Source organism: Chiloscyllium plagiosum, chromosome 1 (assembly GCF_004010195.1).
Source record: "Chiloscyllium plagiosum isolate BGI_BamShark_2017 chromosome 1, ASM401019v2, whole genome shotgun sequence".
NCBI classification, from domain to species: Eukaryota; Metazoa; Chordata; class Chondrichthyes; order Orectolobiformes; family Hemiscylliidae; genus Chiloscyllium; species Chiloscyllium plagiosum.
Genome location: NC_057710.1, coordinates 72,829,449 through 72,850,594, shown reverse-complemented (window position 1 = coordinate 72,850,594; position 21,146 = coordinate 72,829,449). Strand labels below are relative to the sequence as shown.

The 21,146-nt window shown below is 42.0% G+C and overlaps 1 protein-coding gene across 4 annotated transcripts in view; it reads left to right on the top strand.

The window, feature by feature from the left end:
* pde4d (phosphodiesterase 4D, cAMP-specific) overlaps positions 1 to 21,146 on the top strand; it is a 1,194,146-nt gene that overhangs the window by 314,576 nt on the left and 858,424 nt on the right. The gene's annotated exons all lie outside the window — the stretch shown is intronic.

The following is a 21,146-nucleotide window of genomic DNA, read 5'->3' as shown; positions in this document are numbered from 1 at the left end:
GCAGGCTGAATATCCTACTTCTGCACTGTAACAACTCTAATTCTGGGATTTTGATATTCAAGGATATCCTTTGATTTTCAAGGGTTCCCTTGCATTCTCATTAATTCTTTTGTTAGGTGATGCAATCATATAATCTTCTGCATTTATGGGATGTTTACCAGATTCATTCATTTCACAGGTTCGTTCAGCGAGAAGTCGATAGCTGGAGGAGGTGCTGTCAGTATCAGCTTTGTGAGAAGCTGCCTCGAGGTGCTTAGACGAAATCTCCTTAATTTGAGGTTGTGGAGGTGTCATAGAGAAAGACATTATATAAGGAACCCACATTAAACTGTAATAGTGCATGGCATTAGCAGCTTTGTTAAAGTCACAGGGACAGACATTCAGTCCAGAAAATAGCACTGAGTGAATGCACAGAAGTTTGCCAAAAAGAAAACTAGTTACAGCTGTGTGACCTGTACAAGGAGCTTTAGTGTAGAAATAAGATAATCTTTCAGTGAGGTTTGGGTCCTTAAGGTTATTGTTGGGGTGAGAGGGTAGAATCTTTCTCACTAATATTTAGAAGACATTTAATGTAATTAATGTAATATTTCTAATTTTTCTCTTTTGTGTACTAATTATTGTATTGTATTCTTTATATTATAGTGTCACTTCACATTCTTTCTACCAAAGTAAATCACTTCATACTTGCCTGCATTGAAATTTATCAGCCAGCTGTATGCCCCATATATTCGCCTTTATTGCAATTATCACACCACTTACTTGGCTGTCACATTTATTCTCAGTGTCTCTCAAGAGGAGAATCAGAGAAATTTATAGCACTTCAGGAGTCAAATGAAGAGGGCACTCAGTAAACTGTGTATTTCCACCATACTACATTGTCACAACATCATTACAGTTACGTGGCTCCTCCTTGAGGAGTTTCCTTATTTGGTTGCTATTATATAATTATTAAGCTGAACATTTAAAAAATCTTCAAAGGGGTTTCCATTTCAACGTGCATGCTTCAGGCCACTCCACATCCAACAACCAGCTCTAAAAACACTGTTGAAATTTTGACAGCTGTGAAAGCTGCACCACATCTGCCAGAACAATGTACAAAATTCTGAAACATCAACAATATTCGGAATCATACAAGACACAATGTTGTTTTGTTGGTCAGGGGCTACTCAAGCATTAAAACAACAGCTTGTGAATTTGAGACCCAGCCACTACCTTGAGCTGGCTGGAACCAGTTCGAACCTGGTCAGCTCAGACGAATGACATAGTTGGTGGAAGAGTAATGAGGTAACGCTCATGGTGTTCCTAAGGGTGAGCCTAGGATAGAAAGGCACAAGTTCAACAAATGAACCAGAACCAATGAGAAGTAAGGCACAACAATTTAGGGAGATAAGGAAAAAGGATGAGAATGAAGTCTTTCGGACATAAAAGCACTGAACAGTCCAGAAATCAACCTTCTCCTGCATTGGGAGTGTAGAGACTACACCAAAGAACTAAGGAATTGCCTGGCCAGTGTGAACTCCTATCCTTGGTATTAGTCTTTATTTTCTGTGACTATTCAGGTAGTGTCAGAGAAACGCAGTGGGTGCACACATATTTTAGTCTTGTTTGAATTGCATGCCTGCTCTTAAACTTCTCTTAACCAAACAGTGTGAATTGTATGTCTATCTTAACTAAATCAATAAAGTTAGTTGTTAGATGATACAGACTTGTCTTCTTTCCTCTTTGAGCCAAGTCTACAACTGTTTCCGAGGGCTGTAACCGGGCAACATTTTTTGTTGTGTAGTTGGAAATTGTACATCAGTTTTTGAGTTACATTGTTTCTAAACAAATAGATTCAAAAAGTGGGGCAAAAACATTGCCTCTTCCCACCATGCGCTCATGGTGCCAGTCTTCAAATAGCTGTTTATTACATCTCATTCACTGGAATTTGCCCATGCCCTTTTAAATGTTTCTTTTTCAAATACTTGTCCATCTCCCAATTAAAAGATTCTGCCATTGGTTTCCATACAAGATTCCAAGTTCCAAAAGCCCCCTGCATAAACCAAATGGCCTTAAAATATTTGGGTGCCAAATTTAAATCTTTGCAGTATCTGCTTGCTACTTGGCTGGCTGCCCAATGGAAATAGCTCATGTCTGATTTGCCTTAGCAAAACCCTTCAGTTTCAACTCTCCAGTCAAATCTACCCTTCAGGTTTATATTCTAATTTTAAAAATTATCTCGATTGCTCCACATGACTAAAGACATGCTTCCCTGCTCTTATCTCAGTGAATCTTTTCTATACTTGATTTATTTCCTGTATCTGCCCAAAGCTGGAAACAGTACGTGAGCTGAACACATAATTTATCTTGGTTTGAATTCTTTCTGGTTTTGTACATTATACGGTGATTTACAAATCCGAGAACCTTATGTTCTGGTCCTATACTAATGAAATCCAAGCCATATTATTGAGTGGAATTCCTATCATCCCATTTTGGTGCAATGATCAACCCTGCATCCACTTTGCAGGTAAAAACTAATTTCTTTTATATATTAATGCACACTTGTAAATAAAATTTGTCCTAAATCTCTGCTTATCGAGGTTTGAGTCCTGTACAATAACCAAATAATAAAAAAGCTCTCTTTTTGTTTTATCCATAGAAAAAATGGATTATCTGCCTTGAAACACACTAGGTCTTGACAAATGGTTTTGTCTTCCTTCAAACTGATATTACAAACGGAGAAAGCACGACTGAGAAAAACAATGGAAGCATCACTGCAGCTAAATCAGTTTTCTCATGAACCTAGATTTTTATTAGGGTTAAAATCTCTTCTATATGACAGCAAATTTAATTATGTGGTATCTAAACCATAGAGACCAGTAAGTACTGAGAATTGCCTCTTAGTTAAGGTTGGGTAGAAATCAGCGCTTCCTGATTTAATTGCAAGGGAAACCGCATGATTGGTAACCATGGGAGTGGGGGCTACCATTCAAATTCTGGCTGTGAAGTAAGGACCCAGAGGGCACTGGAAAAGGTGCAAACTGCACATTTTCAGTCATAGTGCTCAGGTGGGTGAGATTCATGGTTCCCAGCTTCTCAAACTGTAGCATTCCCTTGTTATTACTGAACACAATGAGCAGAAAGGAGTGTTTTCATCCTGCTTCGTGGACGGGGGCCATGAGGTACAGCCAACCTGAAGCAAAATAGTGGCCCAGGGGATATGCCTCACTCTCAGCAATGCAGAGAGAAGGTTAATGATCTTCTACACTCCACAACTGTGAATGTCACCATCTTCTCTTTGCAACTTTACACTCATGGAGCTCCCACCCATCTGCTGCTGCACACAGTCTTCAAAGCTCATAAACTTGAACTCTTACTACTGCATGCACCATGTTCACTTAATGGCTCCCACAGACCTCATCCTCTCAAACTACTAACTGTTAGACTCAGGAGCACAATCCCAAGTTTCTGGTATTTCAGAGGGCATCTGCTCAGCCCCAGGCAGAATAATCCTATGTTCCTGGCCATAATGGCTTTGTCAAAAAGCACAGACAAGGAACAGCAGGCAGGTTTGTCAGAGATATAAAATAACAGGATCTAAAGATGGATGAGTGTGCCAAGATTGTCACCATTGTACGGTCTCTGGCAGGAGAAAGTGAGGTCTGCAGATGCTGGAGATCAGAGCTGAAAATGTGTTGCTGGAAAAGCGCAGCAGGTCAGGCAGCATCCAGGGAACAGGAGAATCGACGTTTCGGGCATAAGCCCTTCCTCAGGAATCTACAGGTACATGACAGGCAGTCATGTACATGACAGGTACATGATAGGCAGTCATGTACCTGTCAGTCTTCAGAGACAGGTTGGTGACCACCTTAGAGACCCAGATCCACTACACTCAGCAGCTGCCAGATATATTCACCAGTTTGCAATCTCAGAAAACATAGGTCATTCGGCTCATCAAGTCTGTTCTGTCATTCAATGATGTCATGGCTGATCTGGTAATCCTCAACTCCATCTTCCTGCCTTTTCCTCAGAACCATGGACTCCCTTCCTGATTAAAAGTCTGTCTATCTCAGCCTTTAATAAATGTAATGACCCAACCCGAAAGCCTTGTGTGGTAAAGAATTCCATAGATCCAGTATCCTCTGAGAGAAGAAATTCCTCCTCGTCTCAAGAGGGTTGGAATGTAAAAGTAGCGAAGTGCCACTGATACTTTATAAAGTTGTGGTTAGGCCCTATTTAAAATACTGTGTCCAGTTTTGGGCCCCACACCTCAGGATGGACATACTGGCACTGGAGCGAGGTTCACACAGATGATCCCTGGAGTGGTAGGCCTAACATATGATGAATGGCTGAGGATCCTGGGATTGTATTCATTAGAGTTTAGAAGGTTGAGGGGGAACTAATAGAAATGTACAAGATAATGCATGGCTTAGAAAGGGTGGACGCTGGGAATTTGTTTCCTTCAGACGGAGATACTAGGATCTGTGGGCACAGCATTAGAATTAGAGGGGGTCAATTAAAAACAGAAATGAGGAGACATTTCTTCATCCAGAGAGTGATGGGCCTGTGGAATTCAATGCCATAGAGCGCAGTGGAGGCTGGGACATTAAATGTCTTCAAGGCAGGGATTGATAAATTCTTAATCTCGCAAAGAACTAAGGGATACGGGGAGAGGGTGGGTAAATGGCATTGAAATGCCAATCAGCCATGATTGAATGGTGAGTGGACTTGATGGGCCGAATGGCCTTACGTTCACTCCTATGTCTTATGGTTTTATCTCTGTCTTAAATGGGTAACTCCTAACTCTATGATTATGTCTCTGTTTTAGACACTCACTCAGGGGAAACACCTTCTCAGCAATTGATAGCAGTCTGTGGTCAGGACGCTAAGGATCCAGTTGCAGAGGGCGGAGCAGAGACCTAAGTCTTGGAGTTTTGAGATCAGTCTGGAGAGGATTATGGTGCTGAAGGAGGAGCTATAGTCGATGAGCAGGAGTCATATGGAGGTGTCCTTGTTATCCAGATGTTCTAAGGGTGATTGTAGGACAAAGGAAATAGCATCCACTGTGAACCTCTTACATCGGTAGGCAATTTGTAGGGGATCAAGGCAGGCTGGGAGGCTGGAGTTGATGTGGGCCATGACCAGCCTCTCGAAGCACTTCATGAAAATGGATGTCAGAGCCACTTTGTGGGGGTTATTAAGACACGTTGCACGTGCTTTAAGTACTGAGATAATAATGGCCATCTTAAAACGGGTGGGGACTTCGGCTTGTAGGAGGGAGAGGTTGAAAATGTCAGTGAATATCTCCACTAGCTGGTGCACACAGTATCTAAATGCTTGGCCAGGAGTTCCATCCAGGCCGATCGCTTTTCTTTGGTTGATTCCCAGGAAGACTGATCCGATGTCTGCAGCGGTGATAGAGGGCAGAGGAACATCTTAGGTTGTCAGAACAGGTGACACCATGCTGCTGGCATTTTGCTCGAATTGAACATAGAAAGCATTGAGCTCATCAGGGAGGAAGTGTTTTTGTCTGTTATCTTGGTCTGTTTCATTTTGTATCTCGTTATCTTGTATAGGCTTTGTCACATGCAGTGTGGTTGGTTTGGGCCTTAAACTTGGCCCGGGACTGCCTCTTGGCATCGCTGACTGCTTTGTGGAGGTCATCTTTGGATTTTCTGTATACGTCTGGGTCATCCAATGTCCTCTCACTCCAACTTCTGCTTTAAGTTGGGAGAAGGAACAAAGCGTTGTGATCTCATTTTCCAGAGTGTAGATGGGGAATGGACCTGTAGGTATCTTTGGTTGTGTAGCATTGGTCTAGGATGCTTGGTCCTCCAGGTGGGCAGGAGACATGTTGGTAGTACCAAGGCAGCATCCCATTGAGGTTAGCCTGGTTGGAGATAAATTATTGTATCCGTCGTTTCCAATGCAGTCTCCTCTACACTGGGGAGACTGGACACCTTCTCGCAGAGTGCTTTAGAGAACATCTCCAGGACATCTCGCACCAACGAACTGCACCACCCAATGGCCAAATATTTCAACATCCCCTCCCACTCTGCCGAGGACATGCAAGTCCTGGGCCTCCTCCATCATCACCCGACGCCTGGAGGAAGAACGCCTTATCTTCCACCTCGGAACCCTTCAATCCCATGGCATCAATGTGGAGTTCACAAGTTTCCTCATTTCCCCTCCCCCCACCTTACCCCAGTTCCAACCTGCCAGCTCAGCACCACCCTCATGACCTGTCTCACCTGTCAATCTTCCTTCCCACCTTATCTGTTCCACCCTCCTCTCCGAACTATCACCTTTACCCTCACCTCCACCCACCTATTACACTCTCAGCTACCTTCTCCCCAGCCCCACCCCCTCCCATTTATCTCTCCACTCCCGAGGCTTCCAGCCTCATTCCTGATGAAGGGCTCCAGCCCGAAATGTCGATTTTTCCGTTCCTCGGATGCTGCTGACCTGCTATGCTTTTCCAGCAACACACTCTCAACTCTGATCTCCATCATCTGCAGACCTCACTGTTTCCACAGCTCAGAATTAGCCCAAATAAACATACTATTTAGCGCACTATTCCTTATGAAACACTCAGGAATGGAATAAGAACGGTGCAAATGGTAGAAAGGGACAGCTGTTTCAGCTTTCATCTGAAAGACAGCACCCCCAGCACCCCCAGATTTCCCTCAGCACTGCACCTGAGTCTCAATTTTGAGCCTTGATTTTTTTTATGACTAAGCCCTGGAGTGGAATGTGAGCCTGTAATGTGTGACTCAGAGGTCATAAATGAAGGTGAGTAATCCCAGAGAAAACAAACTTGTCAAGCCAGCATTCATCGCCAACGCAGCATGTACAGAAGTCTCTCTTGCTCTGGACTAATGTTTGCAATACATGACCACTTATTAGGAAATGTTTACCACAATTACTACCAACATCAGTGTTACAACATAAACAAAATGGACTTTGGAGCCTCTACTTCAAAGCAGCATCCAGCCTTCTATTAAAGTTATTTTAATCTATTTTAATTGGATATTTTTTACTTGTTTAATTTACAATCAAGTTCAGGGAACATTAATTCTTTCTTTCTTCAATCTTCTCTTCAGTTGTCTTCAAGTAAAAATATTCAGAGATGCAAACATTATGTTCATCCCTTTTCCAAACAATACCGTTAAAATAGCCAACCATTAAAATAAAATTTATGACATAGCAGGTACTTGAAATAAAACAGTTTATGCATGATTCTGGGCCCAATTTCCATGCTGATAGAAACTCAAAAACCTTTCTGTGTTATCTCTATTGTGTCCAATTCATACTAATGTAATCAGTAAGACCTTGATTATACCAACATCAATTATCCGAATTTCGGATTATCTAAAGAAGATGACAATGTCCCAATTTTTGGGAAAGCTGTGATATCCAAACATTTGGTTGTCTGAACAAAATATTCTCTGCCCGTGTTGTTCGGATAATCAAGGTAGCCCTGGATATGGATTAGGAGAGTGAGTGGTTCTTTAGCCCTTGAGGTTGATGTGACATTTAATTTCCGTTTGATCAACTATTTCTTCTGATTTGGTCAGATCTGGAGGCAGGGAAATGAGGTTGTTGGGTCAGGGTCCAGTGGGTCTAAGAAGTGGGGAGTATTTGTGTTAAGTTGGACAAGCAGTTTAACAGTTATCCGTGAGATGGATTAGATTTCCAATTGTCTATCTTTTTCTGGGTAGCTCCTTATTTAACTGCTGCAGAATCCCCCAGATTCTCTAATTTAAATCAGTACACAGATTCATAGAGATGTACAACACGGAAACAGACCCTTTGGTCCAACTCATCCATGCTGATCAGAAATTCTAATCTAGTCCCATTTGCCAGCCCTTGTCCCATATCCCTCACTTTGTCCATATCCCTCTAAATCTTCCTATGTGCGTACCCATCCAGCTGCCTTTAAATGCTGTAATTATACTAGTCTCCACCACTTCCCCTGGCAGCCCATTCCATACAAGCACTACCCTCTGCGTGAAAACGTTGCCCCTTAAGTCCCTTTCAAATCAGTCCTCTCTCATCTTAAACCTATGCCCTCTAGCTTGGACTTGCCCAACCCAGGGAAAAGACTTTGTGTATTTAGTATATCAATGCTGCTCATAGAGTCATAGTTATAGAGATGTACAGCATGGAAACACTGACCAGATATCCCAGCCCAATCTAGTCCCACCTGCCAGCACCCGGCCCATATCCCTCCAAACCCTTCCTATTCATATACCCATCCAAATGCCTCTTAAATGTTGCAATTGTTCCAGCCTCCACCACATCCTCTGTCAGCTTATTCCATACACGTACCACCCTCTGCGTGAAAAAGTTGCCCCTTAGGTCTCTTTTATATCTTTCCCCTCTCACCCTAAAACTATGCCCTCTAGTTCTGGACTCCCCGATCCCAGGGAAAAGATTTTGTCTATTTATCCTATCCATGCCCCTCATAATTTTGTAAACCTCGAAAAGGTCAACCCTCATCCTCCGACGCTCTAGGGAAATTATTTTGTAAACCTCTATAAGATCACCCCTCAGTCTCTGATGCTCCAGGGAAAACAACCCCAGCCTATTCAGCCTCTCTCTCTGTAGGTCAAATCCTCCAACCCTGGCAACATCCTTGTAAATATTTTCTGAGCCCATTCAAGTTTCTCAACATCATTTCTAGTCTGAGGGAGACCAGAATTGCACACAATATTCCAAAAGTGGCCCAACCACATTTGGAGGGTTCCAGCTTTAGAGAAATACCGCATCAAAATCTCACAATTCCCCTGGAGTCTGCTGAGTCAGGGGTTCCACATGGTCCCAACAAGCAATCCCCTCTGTGCTGCAGAAGTGGCTGTTCAGCCATCAGAAAATCTGAGCCAAAGTCTGGAGTGAATGAGTGAATTACTCTTATGATTTGCATCCTGATGTACTGCACCATTTACGGCAAATTGAAATGCTCAAATTGAGGCCAATATCTTCTGAGAAGGAATGCAATCAAAGACTAAGGAGCGGCAAAGAATAAAGCACAGATCAAGAAAGCATCAGGTATTAAATCATTATTTCGCAAAAGATTACCATCTGAGCTAGACAGATGTCCAGAAATTTTAACAATTCTCGAGTGCCACCAAGAATATAGAAGTGAGAGATTTATTTTGAGACAACTTGAATGGAAGGAGATAGGAGAAACTTCTTTAGCCAGAGAGTGGTCAGTCTATGGAATTTATTGCCGCAGAAGGCTGTGGAGGCCAGGTCAGTGAGTATATTTAAGACTGAGACAGATAGGTTTTTGAGCACCAAGGGGATCAAGGGTTACGGGGAGAAAGCATGAAATGGGGTTGAGAAACTTATCAGCCATGATTGAATGGCGGAGCAGACTCGATGGGCGGAATGGCCAAGTTTCTGCTCCTACATCTTTTGGTCTTACATTTCTGCCCACCTATTCAGTCCTCATGATGACCCTACCTCAAAAGATGAAGATGGTATGTTTGAACCATAAAAGCAGATACACACACACACACTGCTAATACTGCTCCTGGGGAGGTATCCCTCAAACACCCATTAGGATTTTGAAACAGCACCTCAGGAGAGGGTGTGGTAATCTAGCTAAAGTCTTTGGAGTGGTGCAGAAGATCCACCACCCAAACAGACATTCTCCAAATGACAATTTGTTTCTCTTGGATCACTGATCAGACATAAAACTTGTGGGCTCATATACACGAGAACGCCTGGTTCATATGAGAGGCATGTGTGACCCAGGATCCCACCAGACATAACATTAAAGATCTAAGTGGAATGGAGAGAGACACAGATAGTCAAAGATTCAATCCTATTGCCATCAACATTTCTCTTTGAAGCAAAGAATAGACAGAAACCTATTGGCAACTACTTCTACTCAGCTTTCACTGACTTCCAGTCCCAATATGCATCGATTTTCACTGCTAGATAGATTGGAATTTGTATGTTCTGTTGCTGTGTGTTCTGTGACTTGTGGCTCTGTTTTGTTCACAACATGTTACACAGTTTAAAATGAAATTGCCACATTAATCATCCAGTGCAGACGATCTTGACTCCACCATTATTCACCTGCCAACTGGTATCAGACATTAACTTCATCTATAATATGTGCTGTTATCTTAAACTAAATGTTATCACAATGTTATTGTTTAAATATGTACAAAGATAGTGTACAAGACAGTGCAAAAAATGGTATTTAGATTGCAATTAGTCCAAGTAAGAGAGTGAAATACTTGAAAGTAGACAGGATAATGAAGGCAGTCTTTGGTATGCTTTCCTTTGTTGGTCAGAGTATTGAGTACAGGAGTTGAGAGGTCATGTTGTGGCTATACAGGACATTGGTTAGGCCATTTTGGAATATTTTGTGCAATTCTGGTCTCCTTCCTATCGGAAAGATGTTGCGAAACTTGAAAGGTCTCAGAAAAGATTTACAAGGATGTTGCTCGGGTTGGAGGATTTGAGCTATAGGGAGAGGCTGAACAAGCTGGGGCTGTTTTCCCCGGAGCGTTGGAGGCTGAGGGGTGACCTTATAGAGGTTTAAAAAATCATGAGGGGCATGAATAGTGTAAATAGACAAAGTCTTTTCCCTGGGGTCGGGGAGTCTAGAACTAGAGGGCATAGGTTTAGGGTGAGAGGAGAAAGATATAAAAGGGACCTAAGAGGCAACTTTTTCACACAAAAGTGGTGCATGTATGGAATGAGCTGCCAGAGGAAGTGATGGATGCTGGTACAATTACAACATTTAAAAGGCAATTGGATGGGTACACGAATAGGAAGGGTTTAGAGCAGTGTTTCTCAACGGGGGCGGAAGCACCCCCAAGGGGCGTTCGCCTTTCTTCGGTGGGCATTGAAGTCAAAGGGGGCGGCAAGGGGGCACTGAACAACTTTGTAGAGAGCTTACCAATCACTTGGAAGACTGCCATGTCCTTGAAGGACATTGCTGTGTGCAGATGAATAGTCGCATAACATGAGTCTGTTATTTTCCCTGCACCCATGAGGCGTGTGCTCTGATTGGTTGCTGTGCTATCATTGATAGTCTTCTCTGTGAATGGCAAACCATTTGAACTAATTCGCAGTTGGCACAGATTCTACTGCTGAGGTCAATATCACCTAACTCGTGTTGCTTCTAGGAAGACGAAACACAACTTTTCAACTGTTCTACTGAGTGGCAGAATGAATGCACATTACAGCTAATTAGCCAATCAAATTTTGCCACTTGTCTGATCATCTTAAAATTATCGTGATAAGGTATTACCCATGATTCCATCAGGGTGTTCGAGTGACAGTGTAAAAATGGCCTCATCGAGTAAGAAAAAGTGCAGGCAGTATAGCATGGACTATTTGCGATATGGCTTTATTCAATCTCCATCTTATAAGCAGTTACCACTGTGCTTGCTCTGTGAACAAGGTTTTTCCAACGAGGCCATGAAGCCTTCCCGTCTTATTAAACGTTTGGAAAAGAAACACAGTGACAAAAAGTACAAGATTTGGCATATTTTCAAACATTAAAGAATAAATTCAATCAGCGACCAACTATTTCCACTGCTTTTTCAAAGATGGGAGCCACAAATGTGGATGGCCTTGTGGCATCATACAACATAGTGAAGCTAATTACAAAATGTGGTCAACCTCATTCCGTGGGTGAATCGTTGGTGCTTCCAGCTATTGCCGAAGTATTATCAACTGTGCTACATCAGGAACCATCAATGACTATCAAGCGTATTCCTCTTAGCAATGATCCAGTGAGAAAGTGCATCAATGAAATGGCCTCAAATATAGAGGATAAATTATGTTCCCTTTTGATATCAAACGAAATTGCCTTACAAATTGATGAAAGTACTATATGCGGAAGTCAAGCTTTACTTTTCGGGTACGTACGTTTCATTGACAAAAATGAAATACGAGAAGAACTACTTTTTGCTCTGGATCTACCGACAGGTACCAAAGGTAAGACTATCTTCGACTGCGTCAAGTCTGTTCCCCTCAAAAACATTGGTGCTTGTGCTACGGATGGCGCATGTGCTATGACTGGCCAACATCGAGAATTTGTCGCATTATTAAAAACAGAAGTGCCACATGTTTTCACAGTACACTGCATTATCCATTGGCAGCATCTGGCTGCAAAGAAACTTAGTGAAGCCCTCAACCATTCTCTACAAGTGGTGATAGATGTGGTAAATTATATAAAAAGAGACATGCTCTGAATGAACGACTTCTCCACCAACTCTGTAAAGATAAGGAAGATGAATTTCTGCAATTGCTGCTACACCCAGAAGTGAGATGGCTCTAGAAAATACCTCAATCGTTTCCATGAACTGTTCAATTCTATCATCGAAATTTCTATACAGAAATAATGAAAACCTTTGTATGAAAGTCGAAACCGTAAAACATGACTGTGCATATCTTGCAGGTATATTCGATAAGTGCAATTCGCTGATCATGCAGATACAAGGAGATATTGTGAGTTTCATAAAAGCAAGGAATGCTGTTACATCTTTTATTGTGAAATTTGATCTCTTTCATCGGAAGATCAGTCGTCATGAGTTTTACCAGTTCCCGAGTTTAAACAATATCGCGGAGGATGTTACTGATGATCAATTACTTATCTACTCAGCTCACATTCGTGCACTGCCGGATGATAGGAAAATACAATTTGCTGATCTTATTGAGATGGAGGCCCCAACATGGCTGACTGACCCCTTTATCTCATGTGCAGAAGAAATGGACATTCGCCTTCAGGAAGAAATGATAGAGCTCCAAAATGATACTGAAATGAAAATTTGGTTTTCGCAAATGGGTGAGCCCCTTTTTTTGGATTCAAGATGCCACCCGATGTCGATTCCCACTACTAAGTGAAGAGGCAAAGTGGTTTGCACTACCATTTCCTACTTCTTATTTGGTTGGGAAAGGATTCAGTGCCATTGCCAAAATACAAGATAAGACCCACAATCACATGGATGTTGTTCAGCGTGGTGACCTCAGATTGCTTTTGACAAAAAATTGAACCAGATGTTTATGATTTAGCAAAACAACATGATCCACAAGAATCGCATTGACTATTTTGTTATCATGGACTAAATGTTATACAGAGTGAGCCAAAAGTAGGTGTACAGTAAGAATAGTAATAAATGATTACATTTATTTTTTGTTGTATATAAAACATATTTCACAAAAGTTTTCCATTTTCAGCACTGCAGTGTATTGCAGTTATATGTGCAAAAACAGACTTTGGTGATTTGGGGGCGTTGCATGATTTCAAGGATAAGAAGGTGGCGTTGAATATGGAAAGGTTGAGGAACACTGGTTTAGAAGGATACGGGCCAAGTGCTGGCAAATGGGACTAGATTAATTTAGGATATCTGGTCAGCATGAACGAGTTGAACCGAAGCATCTGTTTCTGTGCTGTACATCTGTATGACTCTAAATAAGTTTCTGTGCCATTAGAAAAAGATCACGACTTTTATATAATCCCGACAATGTTCAATGTAACAGTCTACCTTCAGTTACTGCCGCCCAGTGGGAACTTGCAGTATAACATGTGCAGGTTGATCATACATAAAAATAAAATTAATAAATTAACTAAAAATAATGGAACAATATTCATGTTTTTGACTGATTTTTAATACCAAAAATTACCAAAATTTGGTCATTATTAGCTTCACCTGACTTTTAGGAAGTATATGAATTGAGATGTAAAAATTGAAATTTCAAAATGTACAGCTATGTGTGGAAATCCTCTGGGCAATCAGTTAAATTACGCAAAGCATAAAATACTTGCTGGATCCTGAACTAATAACAATCAGACAAGCTCCATTCACTTTTCTATCTTTAGATTTTAATACATTGAAAAGAAGAGTTCATCTATCTGAGTTCCCAACAGCCTGTGGATTCACATCAATGGCATGAGTATTCAGACTGTCACCCATCAGTATTATCAATATGTGCAGTTGTCCAAAGCTGCACATATGTGGATTGCTAGTGAAAATAAGGTTGTATTCAGCTCTGATGCCTGCTATGGGCAATGACCTGTTAAGGCTCATACATGGAAAATAATTGCTAAAATTAATCACGAAAAAAAAAAGAGACGTGTGCAGTACAATTTATTGCAGTAAGTTAAAAAAAGCCTCAGCTCTGACACAGTACATGCTGCACTTACAATTGTGTCAGTTACACTGAACAGTCCGATGCAGTTACAGTTAGATCCAAAATAAAATTCGTATTAATTTATTATTATGAACTTTACATTTAAAAATACTTAAACTACAGATTATTTTCTACTCATTCAGTAATTCACTTCTTGAAGGGTTTATAAGATGAGATGGCATTGAACTCAAGAGAATACGCATAAGTATCCACACTCAATTTCAAACGTAAGCACATTCTGAAAATCAAAAAAATTCACACATCAAAATCAAAAAAAAAATTCAAAAGGACAAATAAAATGTTGACCCATCATTAATTGTCTCCTCTGAAGATAAAGTAGGTTTGTCCCTAACCCAGTAAGTTTTCTCTGAGAGAACTGATGCCCTTCAGAACAAGGTCATAATGAAATAATCGATGACATGATTATTCATGTTTAAACTCCTAATCATGCTTAAAGTTCTGTTGGGGTTTTAACATTTCTATGTTCATTTCTAGTCATACAATAACTGCATTGAAGCCATGTTCTTAGTCGATACTTGACCTACAAATATTTGACCTTCATAAGATGCTATTGTCCAGCTTGCATTTTTTTCCTGTGTTTTTTCTGTGATGTCAATTGTCTCCCAAATACTACTCTCAAGAACACCAACATCTCAGTTACATCTCTTTCATAAACTTTTATTTGTTTCTGTAAATGAACTAGGATGCAACAGTAACTGTTTCCTCCAACTTATTGAATAGAAGTTCCACATAAAATGTTCCAATCATTGTCACATTTCTCAGGTTCCAAATTGGGGCTGAATCTTCCCAATCCTGATCAGCTGAGCTTGAGCCAAGAGCAGGAGGGAATTTTTAGGTTGAATTTGACTTGCCTTGAAAATGGAATTTTCCCTAACAGATTCCCAGCTTCCCCTTCGCTGTCAACATTCTCGCAGAATCAGGCTGCAACATGGATTGGTTGCCCTGTCTAAGGAAACAGATAATCAATTTGCTCAACGGAAATGAGTACTGGCCAATAAATGTTGGCTGAACCAGCAACACCAACATCAGCATCATCTCGAGCTGCTGACAGGCAAAATTCTCCCCACCTGCATGGACAGGATACCTTGGTGGATATCAGAGAGTCTGTAGCTCAAAGAGGAATTTGTCAGACACAAAGGAGATCACTGATACCCTCACAACAGTTATTTATCCAAGGGTGATGGGATATCAAGATTCCCTTGAGATCCCCAAATTGCCTCAAAAGCTGCCATCTTCCACACTGGAGTTACTAAGGCTGTAATAGTGTTGACTTTCTGATGGGATAAAGTGCAGGCTCAGGATCTGTGTTTGGGCCTGGTGTGAACCTGAAGATCAGTCAAACCCTGTCCTTCGACAAGAGTGACTGAGGTCCCTGCTCTGATGCATTCCCACCTCTGGACAGTTTTGCCTGAGACTGGTCTTTAAAGGTGTGTAGCTGGGTTAAACAATTTATTGGCCAGTTGTGGGCAGGTTGGGGATGTCAATCGTATCTTCCTGGTTACTGGATATGTCCCTCAGGACTTGCCCCCTCACTTTCCTCCTCACTCTATCACCCTGCCCACATCTCTTTCTGGGTCTAAGGCCCAACAGATGACCAGTCAAGAAGGGGCTGTTTTAGTTCCCCTTCGCAGGGATCAGAGGCCTACACCTTTAGGTGTCTTGCAGCTGTGGCATTAGTTTAGTTTGAAAAGTAACTTTCCTGAGGACTCCTCAAGATGGTGCCAGCCTCACGGTGCCCATCCTGCCATGGTAACACTCCCCTTTGCTGCTGGAGCTGCCATCTTTCCAAAGTGCAGGCCCTGTGATTAGGACAGAACAGAGAAGGTTGATATGTGTAATAAGATTATGAGGGACATGGACAGAGTGAATAGAAAGCAGCTGCTCCCTTTATACCCCCTATAACAAGGGGTATAATTTTAAAGTGAAAAGTAGGAGGGTTAGAAAGGATTTGAAGATTTTCTTTTCCACCCAGTGCGTGCTGAGAGCCTGGGAGGGTAGTTGAGACAGGAAATCTCACAACCTTTAAAAAATACCTGAATAAGCATTTAAAATGTCATAAAATTTAATACTCTGGTACTAGTGCTGCAAAGTGGATCCACTGCAGATAGCGTATACCTTTGGCAGTGCAGGCTTGATCCAGGGAGGGAAAGTTGGAGACTGCTCTCCATCAAATTACCCTACAGACACATTACCAGCTCGTACAGATTTGACACTCATAAATGATCCTGTCCAGCAGTTATTTTTAAAGAGCACTTGATACCACCCTAAGAATGCAGAATAGGAGATTGACAGGTTTAACAGTAGAATCCATATGCTCATGGTGATACCATATATTGCAGCTAGAATGAAGATTCAGTTTAATTCCAAGCTTTCAAAGGTTTTGAGCTCTCTCACTGCCAAACTGCAAATCCAATATTCTGGAGGATAGCTAAATACTGCCCTCCTGAGGACACTGGGGTAAACAATTCTGTTTCACATCAACTTGAAAAAATCTTTATAAATAGACTACTTCAAAGGCAGGTTGAAAAGTCTGCTAAAAGAAAGAGTCTTGAGCTTTCTTGTGCCTGTAGGTCATCAGTGGAAGTAATCACACTGCTTTACAGAGATACAGGAACTGACATTGATTGTATCTTTCAGAGCACTCCATGTGGAATGAATAACCTGAATCCTCTCTTTCTTTCTTCTTTCCTGGGATAGTCACTGGCAAGATCAGTATTTGCTGCCTACCTCTAATTGCTAGTAAATTCAAGTGTGAAGCAGACTGATGTCAGGGTCTGGAGTCACTTGTAGCCCACACCCCATCTCTGGACAGATATCAACAGAACAGTACATCATTCTTTTTGAATACCATGAAATTATAGTGAACGTTTTTACATAAATGAGCAGAGTGAAAATATAAACAAGTCATGTTAAATATCTAAAAAATACAGGATTGGCCTCCACTGACATCACCATGGCTTTGGAAATGGTGCAGAAGAAATTCATTAGCAAAGTAACAGGTGAGACATGTCAGTTATGAAGAGAGACCTGAAGTGGCTGAGTTATTCTCATTAGAGAGAGAGAGAAAGATATTAAGAAAAGGTTTGTTTGTGGTGCAGAGCTGCTGCCCTGATACAGTGGTAACTGGAGCTGAAAGCCTATTTGGTTTCCAACTACAGCCTGCTCACTTTATTCTAATGAGATTTACCTCTCAAAATGGGACTGGGTCATTTGCAGAAATTGGTGGAAGAGGAACAGCAAATTGCAGGCCGAAACAGAAAGCCTCTGTCATATACTGCTGAGGAGGCAAGTCAATGGTACCTGAGGAAACTGCTTTCAGAATCACGTTAGAGCAGAAGGAAGGCTTTTTTATTAGATTAGATTAGATTCCCTATAGTGTGGAAACAGGCCCTTCAGCCCAACCAGTCCACACCGACCCTCCGAAGAGTAACCCACCCAGACCCATTTCCCTCTGATTAATACACCTAACACTCTAGACAATTTAGCATGGCCAATTCACCTGACCTGCACATCTTTGGACTGTGGGAGGAAACAGGAGTACCCGGAGGAAACCCAGTCAGACAGTTACACGAGGCTAGAATCAAATGCAGGTCCCTGGCGCTGTGAGGCGGCAGTGCTAACCAGTAAGCACTGTGCCACCCTGTCTACCAGGCTATAAACCAACCTGCAGATACACAGCTTTTTGCAGAACAGCTCTAAAGCAAAAGGAGGAAGAATAACTTTATTTCAGGCACAATGTCACTGGTATGTCTATGAGGAATTAGATATCACTTCACAGAATTTCTTACCATTGGATTTAACAGAATGGTTCATCTATGAAAACAGCAATAATAAAGAATTTTATGTACACAGAAGACTTCATTAACATTGCTGTCATCTAGCTCCATCTTGCTACTATCTCCTGACGAATGACAAAAACTGTACTACTTTAAACTAATTCATAAGTTAAATATTCCCATATTTTAAACATGTTTCAGGCATCTTGCAAACAGAACATGTGCCAAGGATTAGAATCTCATGAAACGTAAAACTTCAAACTTGCCAAAAACATTTTTGGCAATAGAATTACCGGTCGTGTCCAACTGTCAGAAACAATTTCATCATAGTTTTAGTCTGATTACCCTCTTTTATGGAGCTGAATGGGACTGGAAAATGGTTATCAGCTTTGCTGCTCAGACTCAAAACCGGGCAGTCCATCAGGGTGTCAGCTGTCATCGGTAAATGGGCATCTAAGTTGCAGTATGGCACAGAGCTCTGTTAATCTCACTCCTTCATGTGGCAGCAGCAAATACACTGGATGGGCATCAACCAAACGGCCACATTTCAAAGTCTAAGGGGAATAGTTCCTAATCAAGGGAAGGGTTCTGTTAACAGTGCAGGAGGTCCTAATACAAGGCAAGGTCACAGTCTAATCTCAGTCCCCACACAGTCTGGTAACAGCTTGGGACAATAAAGGACAGAGATCCATAGCACTCCAGTCCAGGAAGTGGCCACAGGCAGCCTGAGGATCCAGTGCACTCTGTCGGGAGGTTCGTGGTAGGTCACTCAGGGAGCTGCACATAGCTCAATCAGGGGTTCAGTCACTCATCGGTTGGGGCTGTCTGAAGTCAGCCAGGGGCTGGGCCACGTAAATTGTGGAAATCATTTCAATGAAAATCCAGAATGGTTATCAAGGGATACTCGGGAAGTTGGGGGACTCATTTTCAGGATTGGAGGCAGGAAACTGGGATTCAGAAGGGAGCAAAAACTGTGAAGGGGAAAATTTGAGCCATACAAAAGAGAAGGTGATGGTTCATTGGAGAACATAAGGTACAGGAGGGACAGGGGGTTATTGACAGTCAGAACCAGCATGGCCTCGACAGGGATCTGTGCAGCATGGTGTCAGCATGTCTAACCAGTAGGAATGGGGCTCAGGGGGTTATGTTGGGAACAGAACATGCAATTCCAGGTGGTGTGTAGGAACACAGGAACAAACGGACATAAGACGTAGGAGCAGGTGCAGGCCATTCTGCCCCTCAGGCCTACCCTGCTTTCAACAAAATCATTGCTGATCTGCTCCAAGCCTCAACTCCTCCAATCATAGTTGTCAACTCTGATATTTCAAAAAAATCCACCTACATCCTCTTTCAATACTTTCAGTGATCTAGCCTCCACAACTCTCTGGGACAGGGAATTGTAGACATTCACTACCCTCTGATAGAATAAATTCCTAGTTCGTCACCATGCCCTTGTGTGCAATGATGTCTTTCCTGGGTGATGTGGAGCTAGGATGAGAAGTTTGCAGTACTACTAAATGCTGACTACTCACATTATTAAGGACTTGGTCTGTTACTAATTTTCTCCTTGTGGGTCTATTGCAAGGTTGACCATCTCAGCAGAGGTGATTGTCATTCCTACTGTGGTCTATCAAAGGCATGAAGAAACATAGGAGGAATGTATCAGCAAGCTCAGGACCAGCAATAATGTCCTGCAGATACTGAACAACTTCCACATAAAGACGTGGGAGCAGAAGATCCCATCAGAACATGCAGGAGGTACAGGAGGGCCTTTTGTCCTTGATGTCATTGTCAGAATGCTTTTGATAATAGCATCCCTCATAACAGGATAGTGGGCAAAATTAAAGCACACAGGTTAGGGGATAATATATAGAATTGATTGAAAGACAGGAAACAGACTGTGGGAATAAATGGGTCTTATTCCAAATGACAAGTAGTAACTCGTGGGATACCACAAAGATCAGTGGATTCCAGCTATTCACAATAAGTAACCTGGATGAGGGATATAGACAGAGATATATAGAGAGACAGACATAAATGTATACACAGAGAGAAAGGGAGCAAGAAAGAGACAGAGAGATTATATATAAAGAGAGAAAGAGCCAGAGCACGAGCGAGGGGTGTGGTGTTGTGATCACTATCATTAAAATCCTCTGGCCACAGAGGAAGGTTTAAATGAGTGTGGCGGGGGGGGGGGGACCAGAACATAGGCTAGCATGTGGAGTGTTTGAAGAGAACAGAGGAGCCAAATCAATCTTGTAGAAGAATAGCAAGACCAAGTTAATGAATATGGCGAGACTGGCTGTCTGAAGTGTATTTATTTTAATGCAAGGAATAGAACACACAAGGCTGATGAGCTTAGAGCCTGGATTAGTACATGGAACTATGATGTCGTAACAAACTTGGCTAAGAGAAGGGCAGGATTGGCAGGTCCACATTCCAGCTTTCAGATTTTTCAGGCATGATAGAGGGAGGTGGAAAAGAACAAAGAACAAAGAAAATTTTCAGCCCAGGAACAGGCCCTTTGGCCCTCCAAGCCTGAGCCGATCCAAATCTACTGTGTAAACCTGTTGCCCAATTCCTAAGTATCTGTCTCCCTCTGCTCCCCACCTATTCATGCATCTGTCCAGACGCATCTTAACTGAATGTACCGTGCCTGCCTCTACCACCTCTGCTGGCAACGCATTCCAAACGCCCACCACCCTCTGTGAGAAGTACTTGCCGCCTGTATCCCCCTTAAACTTTCCACCTCGCACCTTGAAAATGTGACCTCTCGTTATTGAATCCTTCATCCTGGGAAAAAGCTTGTCTCTATCCACCCTGTCTATACCCTTCATGATTTTGTAAACCTCAATCAGGATCCCCTTCAATCTCCTTTTTTCTAATGAAAACAAACCTACTCAACCTCTCTTCATAGCTAACACCTTCCGTACCAGGCAACATCCTCATAAACCTCTCTGCATCCCCTCCAAAGCATCCACATTCTTTTGGTAATGTGGCGACCAGAACTGTACACAGCATTCTAAATGTGGCCGAACCAAAGTCTTGTCCATTTTTAACATGACTTGCCAGCTCTTATATTCAATACTCCGTTCAATGTAGGCAAGCATACTATATGCCTTCTTGACCACTCTATTCATCTATGCAGCAACCTTCAGGATACAATGGACCTGCACTCCCAGATCTCTCTGCCCATCAAATTTCCCA